The following is a 23865-nucleotide window of genomic DNA, read 5'->3' as shown; positions in this document are numbered from 1 at the left end:
AGTTTTTAGTTTTCATTTTTATCTTCCATTAATCTACCTGCAACAAACTAACTCATAAAAGTTATATTTCACTGCATATTGCCTTTTTGTTGTTGTTGTTGTTGTTGTTGTGTTGCCAGTCCTGGGGCTTGAACTCAGGGCCTGGGCACTGTCTCAAAACTACTTTGACTCAAGGCTGGCACTCTTATCACTTACGCCACAGAGCCATTTCTGGCCTTTTCTGTTTGTGTGATACTGAGGAACCAAACTGAGGGCTTCATACATACTAGGTAAGCACTCTACCACAAAGCCACATTTCCAGACAGATGTTTCCATTGAGGAGAGGCTAGGATAAAGAGGAGAATGCAAGAGGGACATCTGCACAGCCAGGGAGCACATTAGTCATGTTACGAATTAATAGACAATGCCAGTATCTGTTGCTCATTTGCAGGTCATCCATATCAAGTAGATGAGTGATAGAAGGTTAACTTTCGAAACTGTGGGTAGCCGATATGTGTGACCTCCCTCTACACTGGTATATCAGCAGACCTGAAGCTGGAGGAAATATCCACTAAGAATAACCGGACCTGGTCCTGGGAATATTAGGCACCTATCATGAGATTCCCAGAGGAAGGAAGGAATAGTGGCTTTCTCTAAGAGTTACCCTTCTTAGCAGCAACTTCCTTTCACCTTTCATACTGCAAAATCCTTCCCTCATTATGCAGCCTTGACAAAAAGTGCAGAGAGGAGGGTTATGCAGAAAGCACAAGGCACAGCCATGTACTTCCTGTACTTCACTGCAGAACTATTGCTAGTTTTCCCCATTCCACTGACTGAGTTTAGGTTGCTAAGAGATTTAGGAGAACTTACTGGATTACCTTGATAATAAGGGAGCAAAGACAATACTAAAACACAGGTATCTGATTGCAAGGTAAGAGATTTCCCCGATATTGTCTGCATGTACTAGTTTTGCATAGGATTTTGCTGAACTTATTGCCAATCTAGACCTTCGTGGTCTCTTTGAACAATCATGTTTTGAGTAGATCTAAAAAAAAAAACTCTTCAATAAAAAAAACCAGAAGAAATTTAAGAGGATAAAAGAATGAAGCATAGGATACGCTTGTATATCATCTCCCTCCTCTTCTTCCTCCTCCTTGTCCTCATCTTCTTCCTACTCCACCTCCACTTTGTCCTTCTTTACCAGCTCTAGAGTATAAATTCAGTGATTTACATTCAAGGACGCCATCATTTGGTCTGTGACCCAGCTCTTTGTGCTTTGGTTGTTGTTCAGAGAAGTTCTTAATCTTTTATCCTGGCAGGCCAGGAACCACAGCCCTCTCACTTCTACTGTCTATGTAAGATGGCCTGGGACATCATACGTTATTATGGATCATCCCTTATTATTTCTTTTTTCAGTCACAAAATAGAGCAAAGACACAGAGTTCATCTTTCATGCAGGTCAAATTACAAATGGATTAAAATATAAAAGAACTGAAAAGAGAAGAAACCAGTTAGAGAAAATGGGTTAGAGTGAGAGGGAAGAATATGGAAATTTGAGATTCTGAAACTGGTCTACCCAGGGTTCTATTCCAGCTTTATGATTTTTAGCAAGGTAGCCACAGGCAAGTTGTCCCGCATTGTAAGCCTCAGTATTCTCGCACTGTAACATGATGGTAACCATAGTGATTATCTTATGGATACTAGGTGAACTCATTCTTGATGATATGTAGTTAACTTCATATAAATGATAACCGTCTCTCTTATTTTAATATGTATCTTCAGGCAATTCAAGACCCTAGATTCAGCTGGGATCCTATACACAAGTCTGAAGGGTTCTTTTTTTTTTCTATATGGAGAAAGAGGCCCAGAGTGAAGAATTTCTTGGCCTTTAATGGAAAGAGTAAAGAAAGAAAGAATGAACCAAATGGATATGTTTCTGACTTTCACTGTTGTCCAAGAGAATAGGACAGGATTGATGAAAAATGGCAGAAAGATGGGCTGGGAGTTTAGCCTAGTTGGTTGAGTACTTGCCTAGCATGTACAAAGACCTGGGTTCGATTCCACAGTACCACATACACAGAGAAAGCTGAAAGTGGTGCTCTGGGTCAAGTAGTAGAGGCCTAGCCTTGAGAAAAAACCCAAGGACGGTACTCAGGCCCTGAGTTCAAGCCCCAGAACTGGCAAAAAAAAATGGCAGAAAGACAAAAAGGGTAGTTTTGTTTGCTTGTTTGTTTTACCCCTCCCTTCCTCCTTCACATCTGGAAGACCTGAGCCACTGAGATGAGGTCAGATGGATGTCGTCTGGCTCATTGAGAAGAGTTCCCATCTCCTGCAGCCAAGGTGTAATCTGAAAGCAAGGTGAGGGGGGAGTTGAAATGTCTAGGAAGGGCCAAGATCTCCCAATAGCCTTCTTATGTCCATATGTAGGGTTTAACCTGGTGGAAATACCCCACATCTTCTTCCTGTTTATTGTGTCCCTGCAGGGGTCCCTCAGCTTGCTAAGCAGGCACTGTTATGTGTTGTGAAATAAGTGTCTGAGAAGTCAACACCTGGGCATTTCTTTTTATACTTCAGACCAGCAGGACTCACCCCATAAATTCAATGAATTATTCATTGAGCCTAGTGGGGCCCTCACAAAGAAATGTTGCTGAGATGCAACTAGGTTGGTGCCTTAATCTGAGAAACATTTATTTGGCGGCCCCATAAAACATTCATTCATATCTTTGTAAAAAACAGGGTAAACAGGAAGTAGAAAATATAGCGTTTGGTAGGAAGGTACTGATTAGCAGAAGCAGCTCTCCTCTGCTTTAGCTGGTCTTGCCCCAGCTCCTGCTGTGCAGAATCAATCTTGAGTACAGCAACAAAAGGTAACATTTGCTGAAGATTAGCTCCAACACAGAATCGTAATAAGGACCTCTTGCACATTATTAAATAGTTACTTGAACATCACAGTGCAGGCTAGATCCCTTTCACGACATCATACTGGTCTGTTTTATTGAAGGTATTATGCTGATTAGACCGGGGGAACATGAAATAGCAGTTGCTCTGGCCATTTTCATTTGCCTGGTACAGGGTAGGAAAGAACTTCCACAAACATTGGCCCTTTCCACTTGGTTGAAATGTCTGTGTCCTGTGATCTGAAGCATTTCAAGATACTCCGGAATACTCATGGCATTTAACATTTAAGCACTAAAACTAATATTTGTTGAATAGACAAACACCCTTTGAGGAATCCATTATTTCAGTTGTAAGGAAATGGCGATTGTTTGGGATGACAAAACCAGGAACCAAAGAGATCCTTCACACCTCTGATCAGAAAAAAATGGGTTCAAAGAATTGTTTCTTTCAGCCAGGGAGCATAGGAAAACCCATATATCTTCCCTGAGGCAGTTGGGTTCAGAGTTGTGTCTTTTTTGATTCTTGGGCAGTACCTCTGTACTACCAACCTCCTGATAAAAGCCAATCTGGGGTTCTTCCTTTACTGGTGCTTCCTGCAGAGGGCGCTTTAGGCAAAGTTGGAAAATGGATGTCATTCTTTGCCTATGAACTATTTCTGTGTTTCCCTCATGCTCTTTTTTCTGTTTTATGTCTCTTGGTTCTTAGCATGGCTAGTATTTTTTTTGATGTTATATGCAGTTCTTTTTTTTCATATAGTTTCTCATTTATGCAAGAGAAACTAAGTAGCTTCCATTCTATGGATGTACATCCCAAACTATATAAAATAGCACAGCATTGGTGTAGTTGAAGAAATGTGGATATTAAGGAAACTTATGAATATTTATACACCTGTCTCCTAGATTCAGCTCCTTCCCTGGAGATATGGTGGTTATCTGCTTAAAAGCAACTTAGTTTGAGTGTCTCGTGTTCTTTGATCTTTATTTTAGAAATTGATCTCCATTTATTATCAGATCATTAGCAGACTTGGTGCACAATTATCTGAGTAATCATCTGTGTCGTTCATCAGACTCTTTAGAGACTTAATTTTCTACTCACATACCCTGGGTAGCTGTTGTCATGAAAGTTTTGAGTCTGTAATAATACACAGTTGAATTTTTCTTTGTTTTTATAAGAACAAATCAAAACTCACTTTTTCCCTTCTGCAATTCTTTTCCCATTTCTTACTTTTAATCTCTTATTGGTGTTGCCTTAATGTTTACAGGCTTAATGAGAGCCTGATAATTATTATTACAGGATATGCATTCCTAGGTATAGGTAAATCCTTTATTCATACAGGGGAAAAAATGTTGGGAGGATCATGGGATTGTCGATGGCTAACACAATATTTTTCAAACTTTTATTTCCATTACCATTACTGAGGGAGCCAGTTAAGAGTCACTTGCTTTATCTTTACTCCTAGAAATTTCATTTTGATTCTGGATTACTGTGATGCACCCTGAAGTCTTTTTAAGGAGAGTACTATGATTTGAATTCAGTGCCTCATACTTTCCAGGTGGGCATTCTACTACTTGAACCATGTCTCCAGTCCAGACGGGCCTTGGGCCATGAGTCTCTATTGAGAAGCTGAGAGGGTAGGAGTGCCCTATACTCTGAGGTCTTAAACTTCAATGTTTTCAATGACTTGTAGTAGCACTTCCCAGGCCTGACAGATGTGATATATAGCTGGATTTGTTAACATGGTTGGTCCATTGACTATAAAAATAAGGCAGGTTCCTCAATTGGTCATTTGAATGCTATGGGGAAGTAAAGGTAGCAGACTTGAAGGGTTTTTCTGAGGTGGTTGAGTGTTAGAACTTGTGTTTTCCTGCTATTCCCAAGTACTGGAGCCTACTTTCAAACTCCCAAGGATCTCTTTTTCTGAAACTTAAACTAAGTGTTCTAAAACTGTGTCTTGAACACAGCTTGAACATAGCTGAGGAACTTAACAAAAAACACAATTCTCTCAGACACACTGAGTTAGAAACTCTGGAATGGGGCCCAATTAGTTTTATTTTCAGAAACATTCCAGGTTACTTGAAGTCTATGCTAAAGATATAAAACCACTGAGTTGTACTATTTGATACATAGCTACTCACTACGGCTGCCACAGCAAAATACTATAATTTGGGTGGCTTGAACCACTCACCTCCAGCTTTCTTTCTGCTTCTTGCTCCAAACTTAGGCAATCTGTGTCTCAGATTTTCCTGTCCTTGCCAGGTTGTGTGAGTAAAATAGAATACATGACATTTTGTGACTGTTCTTTAGGTTTTATGATATTTTCAAGGTTCATCCATCAATGCATCACCATTTATGTAAGAAGATACTATTGCATAGACAACTTTTTATTACCTATTTGTTGGATGATATATGTGTAGATGGTTCCTGCTTTGGTGCTATTAGTAATGTAAAGGGGCTGGGAGTTTGGCCTAGTGATAGAGTGCTTGCCTAGCATGCACGAAGACCTGGGTTTGATTCCTCAGTACCATATGCATAGAAAAAGCTGGAAATGGTGCTGTGGTTCAAGTGGTAAAGCTCTAGCCTTGAGAAAGCCCAAGGAAAGTGTTCAGGCCCTGAGTTTAAGCAAAAAGATGTAAAACTTCTTTACATTCTCACCAATGCTTGTCTCATATATAGCGCATTGTCACTTTACTCTTCAATTCATTGGTTGCTAATGGCCAGCTTTTAAAAAATATAGAGATAAATGGATTGTGGATCTTTAAAATGATAATAGCTCTTAAAACCATACAGATAATTTTTGTTCTTCAAGAGATTTTTTGGTAGTGTACATTCTTCTTAGACATTTGATTTATGAGTATTCCCTGTGCATGATTATATGACTTTATAGTTTATTTACTTTAATGTCTATTCTGGAGCATCTATGATTAGATGGCCTACAGAACTCAAGAGCAATCAGTTGGGTAGCAATTTTAAAAACACATGATATCCACAAGATATTTCCATGATTTATCGGTTATGTTCAAGGGATTGGGAAATAAGAATTCTTGTCTGACTCTAATTTATCTTGACTATTGTTTACATAAGTGACTTTCTCTTCTGTCTTTGTTGCCTCTTCTAGTGAGACAGAATTAAAGTACAAAAAAAAATAGTGACCAGAATAATTGTTTATGTCCTGGTATCCACTATTGTAACTTACCACTAAAGCAGATACCATTTATTCATAGAAGATCTTCTTCCTTGAAGGCATTGTGTTAAATACATCCTACAACTCTCATTCATTCTTCATGCCTCCAGAAATTTAAATTATTGTTATTATTACTATTATATCTTTATAGATCTGAGAAGTTTAACATGCTTAAGTGCTTAGAAACTTACTGAAGAAATACAACTCTTAAGGTATAGGAGTGGACTGGAGCAGAGGTGGTATCCAAAACTGACTTTATGTTCTTTAATTTTTCTTGCAGTAAACAAAGGAACCCTAAAAGTTCCAGTAATCTAGCAAATCAAAAACACTTCCCAGAAATGTGTAAACAGAGCTTGTGTAGTCCCTCAATCCCATGTTCTATTTTTCCCCATATCTGTGCTGTTGAAGCATGAATCTCAGTGCTGATGTATGTTTTGAGGTCATTGTTCAAGTGGCAGCTAAATTGGGCTGTATAAATTTGGGGTTCCTACAGGCTACAGGTTGAAACTTAGCTCTTCCATTTTGGGAAACTTAACTTGTTGTGGTTAAATTTCTCTATCTGTTAAATGCTTGTCACAATGATTGACTTTCAAAAATTACTAACTCTGCCTTTGGAATATTCCTTCACCCAATTATTTTTTGTCTTATTGCTACCATAGGCAAATCTTATGTTTTTCACCCAGAATTATGGCAGACCAGCTTTGGGCTTTCTGATCTTACTTTCCTCTAGTATTTTCTTATTGCCAAAGGAGAGTTTTGTTGCTTCTTTTTCTAAAACAGAATATATCACTACCTGATCAAACTTATTTGAAGGTTTTCCATTAGAATGAAACTCAGCTTTCAACCAGTCAACATGGACCTTTTGTTGGCTTGCTTTTGGAACATTTTACCACTCTCCATTCTCCATTTTACCACTTTCCCTGTTCTGTATTGTTTTCTCCCCCTGCTCCCCCCCAAATCAACTAGATCTTTCTTATCATAAACTTTTTTCACTTGTAGCTAGAACTTACTAAAATCTCCCTCTAAGAGGTCTTCTCTGGTTATGCATCTAAATTTTCTCTTCCAGCTGGTCGTCTCTTTTTATCTATTAATGTATGTTTATTTTTTCAGACCACCTATAATTTTTTTTTGGGGTCAGTCATGGAGCTTGAACTCAGGGCACAGGCCCTATCCTTGAGCTTTTTTCTCAAGGTGCTCTACCACTTTGAGCCACACTTCCAATTTTCTGGTGGTTAATTGGAGATAAAGGCTTTATAGACTTTCCTACCCAGGCTGGCTCTTAACCCTGATCCATTCTCAGATCTCAGCATTTGAGCAGTTAAGAATACAGATGTTAGCCACCAGTGCCTAGCGCCACTTTGTAAAATATTTTAAATATGCTATGTTTTTGTCTACATATATTTGGGAACATAGTGGATTGTTTCGTATTGATAATTAGGAAGCAAAATAGTTTGAAGGGTTGACTAATTGTGCATAACAGAAAGTTCAACAGAATTCAGTGAAAAGAGAATCCATTGGCCCAGATTTTAAACATCAGAAGGAGCCAAGTTCTTCAAGTGGTTTAGAATTCTAATGGCAGGGGGAACAGAGCCATAAATAAGCAGGAAGGAAGTGGCTTTCCATGACTGGAGAGGGGTCCCTGCTTTGAAGAAATGTGTCTGGAAAGCCTGATGGGGGTAGATTGAGGCATCTCAAATACTAGGCAGAGGCGTTTATGGCTTCTCAGTAGCAGAGGAACTTTAGGTTGTTGATTTCCAGAGCTGGTTTCAGTTAGGAAGACATAACTGCTAATATATGATCCCATGGATGGAGACCAGCTGAAATACCAGGGATTTGCGCTGGTGCTCTTTATCTTTAGTTAAGTGTGTGTTCTAACAAGATGACAGGCAGGCTGGGTGCATGGGAGATAGAAGAATAACAAAAACAGAGCAAAAATCCTGCTGAGCTGATTGTTTGCTTTGAGACTGTGAATGTCCTTCTTGGGCTTTTGTTTTTAAAGAACTCTCCCAATGATCTGAGGAGACATCCCCTTCATAAACACTTGTGTTAGCAACGCTATTGTGAAGAAAGTGAAGAGTTTTCGCTTTTCAGCAGGAGGCCTAACTGTGCTTTGCTATAGATGATTAGGGGATTATTTATGGGAGACAAGAAAGTTCCTGCCCAGCTTTCTTTTTTCCTTTGGAGGGGGAAATTTATCCTTCTTTTATATCTGTTAATGCCTTGAAAAATCAGAGAGTATACAAAGCCAAGTGCCCTGCATAGTCTTCACAAACTTCCAAGGCCAGGTGTCCTTGGACACAGAAAGTACTGCCTGCCACCCTTTTGTGGTCCCAGGCATTCCCTCCCATCCTGACCACTTCTTAGCAGGCAGGTCCCAGGCTGCTCAGAGTGTTTTGAGGGCAGTTGGGAGCTAAAACAGATGTCTTACCAGGAATGTTTCTTCCCATTTGGAGGAGAATGAGGGAACAGCGTGGGTTGTGGGACTTGTCTGTTTGGAGATGCAAGGATATTGTAATGTATTGCCTAATCATTTCTTTCCCCTGGCCCCCATCTACCGTGGGCTGGATCAACTTTTCATCCTGGCCCTGCTAATCAAGTTTCGACAACAACCACCCATCCTACTGGAAATCTGCTTTGTGTTTTAAATTTTAATTCTCACGAGTCTTTTGGCAATGCTCTAAGGCACTGTGAAATCAGAGGCGGCATATGTTGGGAGGAAGGGAGGACAATATTTTACATGTTTATATAAAGAAATATGTAAATAAATTCATCCATGATAAATATGTAAAATGGGTACATTTTCATATAGACACACTCATGTACATATGTATATATACACATATATGCTTGTCTATATATTTATAGAATGTATGCCGTTTTTTTTTCTTTCCAGTCCTATGACTTGAACTCAGGGCCTGGGTACTCACTATCTTTGACCTTTTTGGACTCAGAGATAGTGCTCCACCACTTGAGCCACAGCACTATTTCTGGCCTTTTCCTATGTAGGTGATACCCAGGAATGGAACCCAGGGCTTCAGCATGCTAGGCAAGCACTCTACCACTAGGGCATACTCCCTGCCCTTCTTATGTGTATTTCATGTGTTCACCCATTGTGTATGTATAAATGCCACAGTCCTTGTATTATCTTGTAGTTTCCAATCTCCTCTTTTGTTTTTACCAGCATTCCTGCTGAAGTTGTTTAAATGGGAATTCCCTGACTCTTCTTCCTGACAGGATGAGGAGGAGAGATGACTGAGCTCTGACCAGTCTCATATTGGCAAAGCAGGAGACGTGAGACCTACAGGAAACTTCATCACTGGAGAAACAGAGCAGATGTGTCTCAGGCACTTCCGAAATGGTGGGCTTGTTGGCCATGGGACTGGGAAAGGCAGCTTTGACTTGGCCTGTGTCAGAGACATTTCCCCCTGGTTGTCTAGAGATGTTTTCTAACTTCAGTTCAGCTTAGCAAATGAACTATGCCCTCTTCTCCCAGATGTACAAAGAGGAGGAGGTAGTGATGCTACTTCACTTTTGTGGGATGGTAGATGTTACTCTTCTTTATACCTGATTGCTGGCTACTACAGTTCATGGTTGAAGGCCAAAGGGAGACAAAGTTAAGCTCAAGAAAACATCTTTTCCTAGCAGAAAGAAAGTTATGGATGGACAAAGAGAATGAGTCAGTAAAATTTTTTAAAAATGCTAAATGCATCATTTGGATGGTGTGTAGATTATGAATTGTTAAAATACATAGTTGGGGTTTGCCTGGATTTCAAATCTGACTCCAGTTGTGGATTTACCATGTAAAAGTAGCTGAAATGGGCAATTAAGCCACGATAGACTAAGAAAAGTCCATTAAAAAATAAATATTTAGATTTGCACCTATAAGTTAGATGAGAGAAGCTCATTGTGACTTCCATACATGTATACAATGCACCCCACCAAATTCTACTAGACTCCCTAGAGGTCCACTTTTGATCTTTTCACTAGGTAAAAAATTTCCCCATACATATCTGAATGCTTAGGAGTTGATAATGAATGTTTTTGCTACAGCTGGTTATATCCTTATGGCCTGTTGACTTGTGGTCCCCAGTGATGTAAGAGTTGGGGAAAGGCCATAAGCTGTGTAAGCTAAAGACCACAGATGTTCCTCTGTTGTTCACTGATTTTTTTCAGATATAAATTTCAGTGTTCTGGGAGGCTGAGTAAGAAGTTCTGAAAAAAAATTCTGGGATAAAAGAAGTTTTAAACAATGCCCTTGCAAATACAAAGAGGTGGTAGTTAAACCTAGTCTCCTGTACTTCCCTTTCAGCTATAAATATATCTTTTCCTTTCTGGGTTTTTACTGGTTCCCTCTCACAAGGCTTCTAGTCTGCATTGCCCTTGGCAGGTTCCTACTTGGTTTATGTCCTGTATTTCATCTAGTCTTTCCTCAGTTACCTGGCTTTCCTGTCAATGTCTTAGGAAATACACTCCTTCTTGTAATTGCTTGAGAAACAGACATTAAAAACTTCTTGAGGCACTGTTGGGGCAAGAGTGGACAAGTAACTTAGCAATCTACTGGGACTGAGTTTCTCAGAGCCAAGGATGAGTTCTTCTTACTGGGAACCTTTCACATGGCATCTGTTTTTGTCTTGTAGTATCTTTGTGTGCTATACATCACAGATAGAAGTGATTATTAGAAAGACTAGGACATTCCTTCACTCTCTAGCAAACTTGCTTATTACTCCTTGCTCTCTTCCCACCCAGTTGTTAGCAGCAAAGTGGAGATTCTCAACATTTTGTCCTCAAAGCATTCATCAGGATTACCTGAATTACATGATGAAAAAAAAAATAGACCTATTGACTTGGGAACTCAAGGAGTTAGTAGAGTATGATAACATGAATTTTAACACATATTTCTTTTTCATATATATTGGAACTTAAGGACTATCACTTTAACTTATTGCTTACCACTGAAACCTATTAATTATACCTTCTTGGATATATCTTTCCTGATCTCTAGGAGAAGAGAATCTATATTGTTAAGATAAGGGCCCTGGAGTTATGATGATTATTAGCTGTATGAGTCACTTAGAATCTGTGTTTCTATTCTCTTATCTGTAAAACAAGGATAATGAGATTGTCTACTTCTCAAAGCTTATGGAAAAGATTAAATGTATATGTAAAATATATACATATAATTTAGTGAGGAATGTATGACCCATAAAAAATGTATTAGCTATTACCATGAGCAATTCCTAATTGTCAGCATTTAAATACATGCAAGGCTGCCCTAATTCAAACAAAGAATCTGCTATTTTTAACAATCATTCATAGGTCCCTTATCTCTCTTTTATTTTTATAGCTATAATAACATCCCCTTCGGTTTTTATTATTTACTTCAAAAAGTAATGTTCTCTGTCCCTACCCATCGGGCTTTCTTCCTAGTGAAATACTGTTCTCAATGCTACCTTTTATTTAATTCTAATAATTCTCTCATTGTTGATCTAATGATCTCTCTTTGGTATGGAAGCTTTAAATCCTATCTATAGCACTTGATAGCATTATGACCTCATCTTTGTTCATGTGATCATTTGATTCATGTCTGTTACCTCTACTAGACTGGAATCTCTAAAAGAGCTAAGATTTGATAAATTTTGTTCATAGGCGTTTATGGAATGCTCAGTACTGGGTCTGGCATAGAGTGCTACTTCATAAATCCTTGTTCTGTGCATTAATGAGATGATGGGTGAATAGGGTTCTATGTGAAAACCCTAAAGGAAGAGTCACAGGAGGGCTGCCTGGAATACTTCAGGATTGTTTAAAAAGTTGGGCTTTGGAGTGAGACAGATGTGAGGAGTAGTCTTCACTGTGCTATGTGATTATTACCTTCCAGAGAGCTCCTGTTCCTTACCTGTAAAATGCCATACTGCTCCAGAGAAGTATAGTACCAACTTCATTGAGCAGCTATGGGAATGAAAGGTGATTTGGGCAAAGCTTAGCACTATGCTTGGAGCAAGTGTCCAGTCGGTGTTCTTCATGATGCTGATGACAAACTTACTCCTGTTAACAAAACTCCCAAGAGGCTCTCAGGGCTCCCAATTCTACAGCACAGCTTCTCAGAGACCCATGATGCAGGCCGCATCCCATTTCCACTCATACTAAGAGAGTGAGATGCATTCTGTCCATTTGTGCACACCCACGTTAGAGTTGCCTTCTCCCCTTGTCTCCCCTTGCTGTCTATGGCTGCTCCAGACTCTTTAGTTTCCCTGGTGATTTCTTTTTTTCTTTCTGTTATTAGCCTTAGATATGCTCTGCTGTGCACACTCAACAATTGGCATGGCTCTTCTGTAAATATCAGTGTGTTCTCTACCACTTCCTATCACTAGCAGGATGGACTTGGGGAATCAGGGGCCTTGGAATAATTGTCTTATGCTCCCTTTCAGTTCTATCAGTGCTCTGTTTTGTTTTCCTTTTCCCTGAAGCATCTTCTACCCTAGCCACTAGGCCAACTTTTCTTTCACGAGGAAATCTTTCTTCTTACAAAGTGTCCATGTCTTCACTCAAGAGCATCTGAATGATCATTCAAGGCCATTCAGAGATACCCTGAGCTCTTTTAGATCAAGAGATTGCCTTAACTTTATTTTGCTTTCAACAACAACAACAACAGAAAAGAGATAAGCATATTAGTTATCTGTTCCCTGGGTTACTTTATCAGCAACACCCCCGTTTTCTTCCCCATTCATTTCATGAAATTTTCTTGTGTTTTCCTTTTTTTTCAGTAGAAATAGAAATAGGTAAAGCAGATAGGTTAGATTATCTCTTGCCTTCCTGCTATGGCCTTGAAAAGGTTTAAACATCCTAATATAAGGGACACATGGCAAGGACAAAACATTTTCTGAAAAACGAATACACATATATGCAGCTAAATGATCAGTATTTTCACTAAGCTCTGTTTATTTTTTCCCCAAGGTAAAGTGCATATATATATATATATTTTTTTTTTATGGTGTTCTCCTGACTTTTCTTTCAAGGACAATAGCTCTGCAGTGTGAGCAGCTGGATTGCTTCCTCCCACTTTTCTGTCCTTGGAGACATTTAGCCCATTAAAGGGAGCCCACGGATTCCATTTCAACACAGATGCATCTCACATTTATTTAGGATAAAAGTGATAGGGTGACTCATTGTGTTGCTAATACAATTGCAGTCTTTGTTGTTTAAGAATCATATCTTGATTCCATAAAGCCAAAGAGATTTATCACTACTCTTTGCTATAAGGATGTGGTAAAAGGACAACGATCTGGGTGACAATGTCAGAGAAGTCAGATTGCTCCCACTTAGAAATAAAAGGCACAGATTACCATTTGACTTTTAGCTCCAAGTAAATGCATCTAGAATATGGAGCTGGCTAAATCCAGTATGTGTGTGGGGGGGGGGCGATGGAGTTCTAGGTTTATCACACTGGACAACATATCTGGGTGATCTAGGTTGCTGGCTATTGGGGAATTTAAAAAGGAAAATCATCTTTATTTGTTTTCTTTAATATTTTGTACACAAACTATCTTCTGTCAGTAAACAATTCTGGAAATGCAGTATTTGAATGCTAGTGGTGACTGACTAAAACCAAGGCGTCTCTAACTTTGAATTCTCCACAGAAAAATTTTAATAAGTATATTAAGCCATTTCTGATTCTCCTTCAATAGTGTCTATCTACCCTCACCCTTGCTTTTCACTAGTTTTGGCTTCACATTTCTATAGGGCTTTTAATAGTTAGAGGAAAAAATAGAGACCTTTGGCTTGATCTTCCTTAGGCTCTTTTCCTGTGGTTCAAAAGACTTTCCTGTCATAGGAACAAAAGCACTGACATCCTGGGTGCTTATCAGCAAGAAGATGCTATCATTGGACAGCAGGAAAAGTATCCTGTGAGTCTTACCAGATGAGTGACACAACAAACTAGTCTCTTAGTGAAAGACAGTTTCTACCCTTTTTCCTACAATTTTCAGAAAATAATTTAATGTTATTACCAGTGGACACACATTCAGTATAAAGGCTGGTTGTCATTGTTACTGTTGTCTTCTTCCTCTTCTTCCTCCTCCTTTCCTCCTCCTCCTCCCTTTTCCTTATCTTCTTCTTCTGCTCCTCTCCCTCCTTCATCATTGCCATCTTTGTCTTTCTTTTCCTCTTCTTCCTTTTATCTTTCACTTCCTTATTTTCCTTTTATGCATTCCCTTTATTCATTTCTTTCTTGATTCTTGATTAGTAGGCAAATTTAAGAGTCTGTCCTAGTCAGTTCAGGAAAGATACAGTTTTGAACAATGGAATACTTCCCTTCCTTCCTTCCTTCCTTCCTTCCTTCCTTCCTTCCTTCCTTCCTTCCTTCCTTCTTTCCTCTCTCTCTCTCTGTATCTCTCTGTCTCTCCCTCTCTCTCTCTGTCTCTCTCTGTGTCTCTGTCTCTGTCTCTCTGTCTGTCTCTGTCTGTCTGTCTGTCTCTCTCTCTCTCTCTCTCTCTCTCTCTCTCTCTCTCTCTCTCTCTCTCTCTCTCTCTCTCTCTCTCTCTCTCTCTCTCTCTCTCTCCTTTCTTTCTTCTTGGTCTTGAACTCTGGCCTGGATATTGTCCCTGAGCTCTTCAGCTCAAGGCTACCCACCTATTCCTGGAGCCACAGCCTACTTCCTGTTTTCTAGTGATTAATTGGCGATAAGAGTCTCATGGACTTTAGTGCCTGGGCTGGCTTTGAACTGTGATCCTCAGATCTCAGCCTCCTGAGTAGATAGGATTACAGGGGTGAGCCACTGGCGGCTGGCTATATGCCACATTTCTGATGTTCCAGTGATGTATGTAAGATATACATATTAAGTATAGTAGTGGTTATATTTCAAAGTCATATTGATTATAGTTTGAGTCAATAATAAGCACAGAAAAAAGCATGTCATAAGTAAAAGGGATTCTAAGAAACTAAGAAGTCTTGACCTGTTATGGGCAAAAATCTTGATATTTGCCATTCAAGAGTCAGTGTTGTTCAATAGAAAGTCATGTTCTTTGGAAGCAGAGCTCAGTTCAAATCCCTAATGAATCTGTTTTTCAAATGAGATGTATTTTCTTTTCTGTGAATATGACTACAAATACTTATTTTGGGGGGTGAAAGATAGCGGAATAAGACTTCAAAGCATAAAACATCTGGAAGACAACAGCTTGGTGAAGCTTCCTGACACTGGCCTTGACAATGTTTTTTTGGATATCATACAAAAGCTCAGATTACAAAAGGAAAAATAAATAAGAGGAAATGACATTGAATTAAAAAGCTTCTGCTCAGTGAAAGAAACAACATAATGAAAATGCCAGCCGGAAAAACAAATTACCAAGCCATACAACTAACAAAGGGTTTGCTGTAATTTCATTTCCTTCCTTTCGTATTTCATGTGTTAGAAAGTTAATCACCCAATTCATGAATTGGCATATATATAAATATAAATGTATATAAATATATTTTCATATATATATCTATATGAAAAGTGGCTAATCATTACTCATTTTAAGAGATGCAAATTTCAACCTTTATTCAAGATTAAAAGTATTGGGATGGTTATTATAAAAGAAGATAAGGGAGGGGCCAGGAGTTTGGCCTAGTGGTAGAGTGCTTACTTAGCACGCACGAAGACTCGGGTTCAATTCCTTGATACCACATACTTAGAAAAAGCCAGAAGTGGTGCTGAGGCTCAAGTGGTAGAGTTCTAGCCTTGAGCAAAAGAAGCTCAAGGATAGTGCACAGGCCCTGAGCTTAAGCCCAGGACTGGCAAAAAAAAAAAAAAAAAAAAAAAAAAAAGAAGATAAGGGATAAGATGAGTGGAGAGAGGGAGGGAGAACAGGAGAAAAACATGGGAAGGGGTAACAATGTTCAAGAAGTAATGTGCCCACTACCTGATGAATATAACTGTAACCCCTCTGATATAACACCCTGACAATAAAATAAAAAAATAAATTAAATAAAAAAGACAAGGGAAAAATGTTTGCAAGAATGTAGAGAAAAAGTATACCAGGCACATTGTTGATGGGAATATAACCAGGGCAGCCGTTATGGCAAAAAATATGGAGATTTCTGTTGAAAATAGTACCACCATACAATATAGCAAGGTGACCTCAAAGAGATGAAATCATCCCTCTCTTAAAGCTACCTCATGTTCATTACAGTGTTACTCAGATAGCCAACAAATGGGAAAGAATCGCAAATATCTATCAATAGACATCTGAACACATTTTATAAGTACAATGGAATTCCATTCAGCCTTAAAGAAAAAAACGTTACCACTTACTATACAAATGGACAACTGCAAAGTGACATAATATAGGTACAGAAAGAAAAGATATTGAATATTCTTTCCTATATAACTTAAAAGGAAAAGAAATGAAAGTGCCAAATATAGACAGGCCACGTTGAGGGAGAGGGGGAAAATGGAGATGTTAAAAGAGGGTAAATGATACAAAGCAGCAAAAGTGTAGAGTGAAAAGTTTATAGCCGAGGATGAGAGTTAATAAATTGCATTATTTTAAGTTTTGGTTAAATAATATTTATCTGTTCTTGTTACAAAATATAAATCTTCTGAGATAGGTGTGCTAATGTGTTTCATGACGATAACCATTGCACTCTATATATTCTACAATGGCTTGTTGTAAACCTAAAATGTACACAATAAAAGTTGTTGAAGAAAAAGAATGAATTTCTGCATAGTAAAAGGAAAAAAATATGTATATATTTGTTTTTTGGTTGGTCATGGGGCTTGAAATCAGAGTTTGTGTGCTGTTCCTGAGCTCTTTTCACACAAGACTAATACCCTACCACTTCAAACCACAGTGCCACTTCTGGTTTTCTTATGGTTAATTGGAAACAAGAATCTCATGGACTTTCTTGCCCAGACTGACTTCGAATCCTGATCCTAAGATCTCAGCCTACTGAGTAGCTGGGCTTACCGGTGTGAGCCTCTGATGCTTGATCCTGTATGTATACTAAATAGCACAATTGTAATAGAAATTTTATAAAATTGCCTTAGTGTTCTTTTTCTTTTGTTTTTTCTGCTTAGCATGAGATAAGATATTAATTCTAAAATTAGCCTGGACTCCATTTCCCAAAATGTCTTCTCTACTGGATTGTTATCTGCTTTAGGTGTCTCTTGAGGACACCTCTCTTCTTGCTAATTTTATCTGCTCAAGCTTGGCACAGCCCAGTGTAACTGTTAGAGGCATGCAATTGTCATCTCAGGTGAATTTCTAATTGATGTCACAATTGCATTGCGTGGGGAAGTCTCTTTAATCATATAATGCATTGTGTGTGTGTGTGTGTGTGTGTGTGTGTGTGTGTGTGTGTTTCTATATTCACAGTGACAGCTACTTCAGATTCTTTTTGAAAGCAGATGAAGCATAAGTCATGAATTAATAAAATACTGACAGTAAAGCTGCTTCTGCATCTGGCAAAGGGAATTAATTCATGTCTTCCTAGCCATATTGAGAGAAATTAGATCACAGGTTTAAAAAATAAAGTCAGTAAACTTTGGTTCTTTCTTTCTAGCCTCTCTTAGTTTTGTCCTACAGTAGAAGTCAGCAAGTAACAGTCTGAGGGCCTGATAATTTACTTTTTAAATGAATATTTGTTGCAATGGATGCACAATAATTCATTGATTTGTTACACATGGCTTCTTTGGCACTGCTATGCTTGAATTCAGAAATTGTGAAAGAGACTGACATATGACATATAAAGCCAACTGTATTTGCCATTTGGCCTTTTCTAAGAAAAATCACTTACTCCTGAAGATTTGAAATCTGCTTGTGTATGAGTATATACTTGAGCCCTCTTTGTATGAAACCCTGGGTGAGTAGTGTTCAAAATAGCTCTGTCAGACTGCAGCAAATACCAGCTTTGTCAAGTATCTCCCAGGCATTAGCATAGAGATATGTTATTAGCAAATCTTTGTAGGACAGACATAATCTTTTGCTTTATATTAAATTCATTTATCCTGCACATATAAGAGTAATCTATATTTGCCTATGAAAACATCATCTCCATAAATTTGGTGGGGATGAGAAGGGAAGAATATTTCATGATTGCAGATGATCAAGTTCCAGCCAGTAAACTTACCAGTTCCCATGGTGTCTGATTATTTTTTAGCTTTTCTTATGAACGTAAGCCCATTTACTATATTTTTTACTAGGTAAACATGAACTTAGAGTCTCCCTTCCTTGTTATCTAAATATCTTTTCTAATCAGGGATAGCATAATTCTTCCCAATCTTTCACCATGTGTTCACGAAGTAATGGAAAAACATTCAAGTTGAGAATAGTTTATCACCTAGTATGATTTACTTGGAACAGTGCTCTTCAAATATTGGATATTTGCTCTGAGTGATTTTATGTTTAGAAAGAACTCTAGTCTATGGCCTCAAATTGATGCTCACAACAAACTCTGTCTGGCAAGAGTTGTACGTATGATCCTTTGTATACACTTGAACTCTAAACCCTTTTCTGAGCCTGTGAGTGTGGGAAACAGTACCTGGCTGGAGCTAAGCTGAGACCACCCCCTCATTTCACATAGCCCATTAAGTAGTTGGTTATCCTATGACGCTTCTATGATTCCTTCTGTTGACCTTGCCCTGAACAGCTGTGTGTCAAATTACTAATTATCCTTACAGCTCTGCTATGTAAATGTCATTTAATTTCCTCCTCCACTTTTGGAAGCCACTCTGCTCAGACCAAGACACTGTAATAACCTCAGGAACTAGCTGTTACTTGTCATGCAGTGCAGTGATAGTCCAAAACCATGGTAACTACTCCCATCAAGCAATGCCTATTTCAGTAAATAATGACAGCTCGTGACAAAATGAAAAAAAAGGAGGAGGAGGCAGAAACGGAGGAGGAAGGGAAGGAGGAGGGGAAGGAGGTGGAAGAGGAGGAGGGGGGAAAGCAAAAGAGAAACTCCACATTGCATTTTTTGTGGAAATTTTGCTGTGTTGGATCATTCTTGTGCTGTAATTTCATTACTGATTGACATTATACACATTTCTGTGCCATATGGAAATAAAGAACCACCATCTGGGGGTTTTATCATCTTACTCTGAAGCAAAAGTGTATCCAAGGATTATGCTTTACCTACTTGGCAAAGGAAATCCTGCGGTAGCTCAGTGATTAGGAAATGCAGGGAGTGAGTTCCCTCTATCAAGATCTCAAAGCCCAGTTCAGACAGACTAGGAATTCCCATGGAAATCTAACTGCAGGCTGTAATTTTAGTGTACATTACTTATATTTGCTAAGATGTTATTATTATGATTTTGCAAACATTTAAATTTCTCATGACCCATCAACCTTGACTTACAAAATATTGACATGATCATGCTTGATCAGGAATACTACTGGAACAGAGTATGTCAGACAGGAATATGTGATGGTATTAGGATAGAAGAATAATTAAGACACTGTAAGTCCCTATTTTGAAAATTATTTGAAACCACCAGAAATAAAAAATAAACATAAGACTCTCAAACCTAACTCAATTCTCTGGGTTCCAATTTTAAAATAGCAGCCTAGTCTTATTTGATTCTTTTAAATCATCTTTAAAATCAGGGCAGAAGTCTAGACAACCTATTTTTTTTTACTTTATTGTATTTGTAAATAAAACTTTTACTTGTGCATTTCCTGTTTGACTTTCAAATAGCTGATGCATATTTCCCAAGAAATAAGCAAACAGAGGTTCCTTTTTATGAATATAATGAACAATGCTACTTCTTTGTATTTAAACACGATGGGTTTATAATATACAAATCCTGAGCTAGGTTCAGGAGATACAACATGAGAAAAATCGATGAAGCCCCAAGCTCATGATAATTACAGAACCTTCTGAAACATGATATGTTAAATTATAGCAGATGTAAACCTACACACCTGAAAAAAAGTCCCTCAAATATAATAACTTTATGGATACTTATTTAGTCACATGATTCACTCTGTCTTATTGATGCACAAATGCAGTGGGTTCTTGTTTTCTGGAAGTTTAGAAATAAAACCTCAAACTAGGAGTATAGTTCTAGTAAGTTAGTAAAGAGTTTATTTAGCAAGAAGAAAGTAAATAACACTCAGGAGAGTAAGAAGTGAGACCCAGAAACTAATGTCCATTTCAGGGTCTCTGCGTTGTTGCTTCATGTAACCTCTACTCGCCTCTTTTATTCCTTCCTTGAGGCAGTTTGTCATTATGAATGGTTTGTCTAAAGTAGGCGAGACCTTCTTTGGGCCAGAAAGCATACAATATTTGCAGTCTGGGTCAATTGAAACAAAGTTTGTTGATCCTTGGACAGAAATAAAATTCTGCACTAGGGAGGTTCTCAATTGTTAAAAATTTTCATAATAATTTTCTTTTTTCCCTATCAGATTGAATCAAGGATGAAAACAAAAAGATTAGTACAAGGACAGCTAGGGTTCCATCTAACAGAAACTCTAACTGGAATGAAACCTGGAGAGTTTTTTTCCTAACTTGAAAACTTTCACTATTCCAAAGTTGTTGTTTTTTTTTTTTAACCTGGAAAGTGCATTGAGTCACCATGGAAGTTTTAGTTCATGCTTGATAAGCGTTGTCATTGGTAGAGACCATGAAAATATTCTACCAGAGCATAACGCTGTCCTGAGTAGATTTGCTTGTGTTGGTATTGATTTCAATTAAAACAAGTTATCTGAATCACAGGGCTTCCTGTTGGCTGCCCTCATTGTCCACTGATGCAAATGGAAGGCCTTTCTCCAACCTGAGATATCTGGTTACTTACAGCAAGGCCCAGGCAGCTGGGGTATAAACAAAGCCCAAGCACCAATCAATGTAGAAGGAAATGATCTTCATGTGCCTTGCATGATGTCATCCATCTCGTATCTGACAATTTTCTAACAATTATGGACTATGAGGGCAGGCAAATCTTGCAATTTCATTTTCCTCCTTATCAGGGCAGGTAGTCAAGCATATTCCCAAACATTTGATATGGTTCAATGCCTTGGGTACATATCTTTTCTCTTCTTTTTTTTTTTCTTTTTTTGTTTTTAAATCCATTATGTCAGCCTCTCTGGAAAGAGTTGATGTGTTTGCACAAAGCACAGACTGATGGTGCCTATGTATTATTCCAGGTGTGTTTAGGGTTTCAGATTTTAGAATGTTCATTCTGTTTTACCAGTTAGGCTAATACAGTGGTCTGAGTCCTCCATTTTCACAGAATAAATGTATATTTTTTTCTTTTTTGTCAGTCCTGGGGCTTGAACTCAGGGGGCTTTCTCAATGATAGAACTCTTAACACCTGAGCCGCAGCACTACTTCCAGCTTTTTCTATGTGTGTGGTACTGAGGAATCGAACCTGGATCTTCATGCATGCTAGGCAAGCACTCTACCACTAGGCCAGAATGAGTGCTTTTTAATCACAAAACCAACCTTTGTCATTCTCAAAGGTATATGACATCAGAGGCAAAATACACACTACATGGCGAAATATTTGTGTGGGTGTTTGTTTTGTTTTTGTAAATCTGTGCATTTGAAATGCTACCCTAAAACTTGGTTGCTGCATCAAGTCTTACAGAGAGTAAGCCTAGGTCACTGGTGCAGCCTGGCTAGTCATTTTTCAAACTGCCTTCCTTGTAACCCTGAATTAGGCTTTAGTTCCTAGGATTCTTTACAGTTTGTTGCAGCCTTGTACCTGAGTGGTGAGTGAATATGACAGAAGTGATATACAAGTTTCCTAAATTTGGAAAATTTCTAAAATTGCCCAAAATATGATTTCTCTCTTACAGGTGCATAGAAGAACTCTAAGGATGCAGAAGAAAGTCAGATGGCAAGACAGAGGACTGAGTGCCTGAATAAGTATGTAAAGCCAAACTTGTGACCCTAACACTTTGTCATTACCCACCTCTACTGCAGTAAGGTGGGATGTTTTTAAAAAACAAGTTGATGTTAAGCCACTGAGATTTTGGATTGGTCATTTTAATAGCCTAGCTTGACTCAATATACTTTTGTTTTTCTATATGACATTGCTAGTTAACTTCTTCACAAACAAAGTATAGCATTGGTGAAGCTATACTTTGCTATATTATATATAACAGAAGACAGATTTCAGAAATTTGAGATGTAAAGCTGTGTGAGCATAATCACTGAGACTAGGTAATTTCTCTTCCACATCATGCCTGTAGGTTGATATCAAGTTCCATGTCAGAGTAACAGTGAAGTGTGAGCTTGATGTTTCAGTTCTATTTTACCATCAAAACTTTATTAATTTATTTGCTTATTTATTTATTTATTTATTGAAGGCCCTATTTTGCCTGGCTGGCTGCAATATTCTACATTTATTGAACTAAGCTACATATGGACACCATACAGTTATTAGGTAGATAGTGACAAAACAATTTTTTTTTTTTGCCAGTCCTGGGCTTGAGCTCAAGGCCTGAGCACTGTCGTTGGACTTTCTCAAGGCTAGAGCTCTACCACTTGAGCCTCAGCACCACTTCTGGCTTTTTTCTATGTATGTGGTACCGAGGAATCGAACCCGGGTCTTCATGCATGCTAGGCAAGCACTTTAACCACTAGGCCAAACTCCCGGCCGACAAAACAATTTTTAAATTTTGTTTTTGGTTCTGAATTTGGGCTTGAACTCAGTGCCTCATACTTTCACTGAGCATTTTTTTTTGCCAAGTTTGACATTCTACTACTTGAGCCACATCTCTATGTCAACTGTTTTGCTTTTTCACTGGAGACAGGAGTGTCCTAGATTTGTATCCCTGGGCTGGATTTGAACTGTGATACTCAGATCTTAGCCTCCTGAATAGTTAGGCTTATAGGCATGAGCCACCAGTATCCATCCATGTTTTGGTTTTATTGAACTCAACACTGGTGTTTGAGAGGAAAGGAGTTTTAACGATGAAAGTGGAAGGAAGCTCTCTCATGGATGAGGAATGTGAGTATACCTGAGAACACTGTCAATGCACTTTCTGCCGGTCCTATTCCATTATTTTCACAAATGAAATGTGATTGGAAGGTGTCATATGCCATTTCAAAGCAAATTCTTCAATAGTGCTGCATGTTTTCTCTCTGTCCCCGGCATGATCCAGAAAGGGACTAGAACTTTAGCCTTAGGAACAGAATGAGAACTTTGTGGAGAAAAGACTCCTATGACAGACATAACCAAGGTACAAAGGTTTGTTGTTCTAACTGAGAAGATTCTGGGGACATTTATTTTTGCCAGTTAGCCTAAGCTAATGGATACACAGGAAGTCAGAGAACTTAGGTAACTTGCTTAAGATCACAGGATTAATAAACCGTGGAGTCAGGATTTGAATCCAGGAAGTCTAATTCTAGAACCTGCACTTAGAACCACTCTTATGTAAGAGGAAGAATTTCCTGGCCTGTGTGTGCAGGATAGACTAGAACAGGGAAGAGACAAAAGAAGATTTAGGAGCAATCTAAATGTGAGGTTATGAGCATTCGGAAGAGGATAGTTATTTAAGGGCTATGATTTGTGTGGAGTACATTCCTCATGAATAACACTTCAGACGTTGAGTGGATGAGGTTTTCTGACAAGAGGTGCCAGTAAGTGCTACTGTCACTTCCACATTCTGGACAGTCATTTTCTTTACTGTAACTCCATACTTTGCCCACACATCACGGCTGGCATGGTCCCTGAGTCATAGGCAACTTCTCAGAGGATGTCTGGGAGCGGCCCAGCCTACACTCTCCAACACGGGAAGAGCACCTGCTCTTTCTGTAGGTCTTCAGCCAGCAGTTCATGTTTGGCTTCCCCCCACATAGCCCTTGTCTTTTCCCATCTTTCC

The 23865-nt window shown here is 38.6% G+C and overlaps 1 long non-coding RNA gene across 1 annotated transcript in view; it reads left to right on the top strand.

Moving 5' to 3' along the window:
• LOC150067321 (uncharacterized) overlaps window positions 1-23865 on the top strand; it is a 444788-nt gene that overhangs the window by 184993 nt on the left and 235930 nt on the right. Inside the window, exon 4 of the long non-coding RNA XR_016539553.1 lies at window positions 21835-21904. This is a non-coding gene — a long non-coding RNA (uncharacterized LOC150067321). The remainder of the gene's footprint in view (window positions 1-21834; window positions 21905-23865) is intronic.

Source organism: Megascapheus bottae, chromosome 2 (genome assembly GCF_031878675.1).
Source record: "Megascapheus bottae isolate mThoBot1 chromosome 2, mThoBot2.hap1, whole genome shotgun sequence".
NCBI lineage: Eukaryota > Metazoa > Chordata > Mammalia > Rodentia > Geomyidae > Megascapheus > Megascapheus bottae.
The sequence above is the reverse complement of the archived record's forward strand: the minus strand, read 5'-3'. Positions and strand labels throughout refer to the sequence as shown.